The sequence below is a fragment of the Oryzias latipes genome, chromosome 8 (assembly GCF_053564925.1).
Source record: "Oryzias latipes strain Hd-rR chromosome 8, Olatipes_Hd-rR_3.1".
In the NCBI taxonomy this organism is placed as follows: Eukaryota; Metazoa; Chordata; class Actinopteri; order Beloniformes; family Adrianichthyidae; genus Oryzias; species Oryzias latipes.
In genome coordinates, this window is record NC_136244.1 from 27,626,782 (window position 1) to 27,627,778 (window position 997).

Below are 997 nucleotides of genomic sequence, written 5' to 3' on the forward strand. Positions count from 1 at the left end.
TCTGGTCGTTCCTTTTGCTTCGTGCTGCCTTCAGTTTGTATCTGTGACATCAGACTTCCTGATGCCGCATACCAAAGGTTACGCCCATCTTCTCTTCTCACATGCAGACGGACCTCCATAAAGACGAAGGTTTCCCCACAGAGGTTTCTGTAGGACGTCATAGCGGTTTACAAAAACAGAAATACAAGTTTTAGGTTCTTTCAAACCAAAGTCCATGTCCTCTTAGAGAAATAAAAAATGCTTTCATCTAGTTTGTGGCCCCGCCCATTGTAGTTAATTCATAACAACTACAATGTTTTTCCACCGAGATTTTTTTATCTCCTCCTGATGTACAACAATTGAACTAAGGAAATACTCAGGATGCTATTTTATCCTGAATGTTTCTATATATGTCCTTCATTATGAAAAAAGATGTTAAAACATCATTGGAGTGGCTCTCTAAATTGATGGTGCTGAGGGTTTTTAAGGCTTTTCAGTTCATCCTTGTAGGAAACCTTTTTTCTGGTTCCTGACAGTTGTCCATCTGGAAAGACTTGTTTGTCCAAGTCGTCGGCCCGTCCCACTGACCTAAAGTCTGCATGAAGCCGTCCTCTGTGGATGAGACTCGCCTGGAGAAGCCGCCAGCATCGCTGCACCCAGTCCAGAGAACCTGGTGTCCCTCCACACACGTGGTGTCCATTCTTCTGTAGACTCGCCATCCACTGACATGCGGTGACCACCAAACTGCCGTTAAAACCACGGGAGTTCAGGACGGCCCGTCCAGACAGCAGCAGACCAGACAACGTTAAACACCCACTTTGCTTTCATTATTAGCCGTTAGGACTCATTCAGACAAACCAAATCAGTGTTTTAGTCACTAAAAACACTAAGGACTCCTAATGTGTACACAGAGAGGTATTTCCTATACATGTATTTTATGTGATTATGTCAAAGTTTTATTTTTAGTAGAAATTAAAAAAGGCTAGATATAGCTTTTCATAACTAACGGTGACCCTTG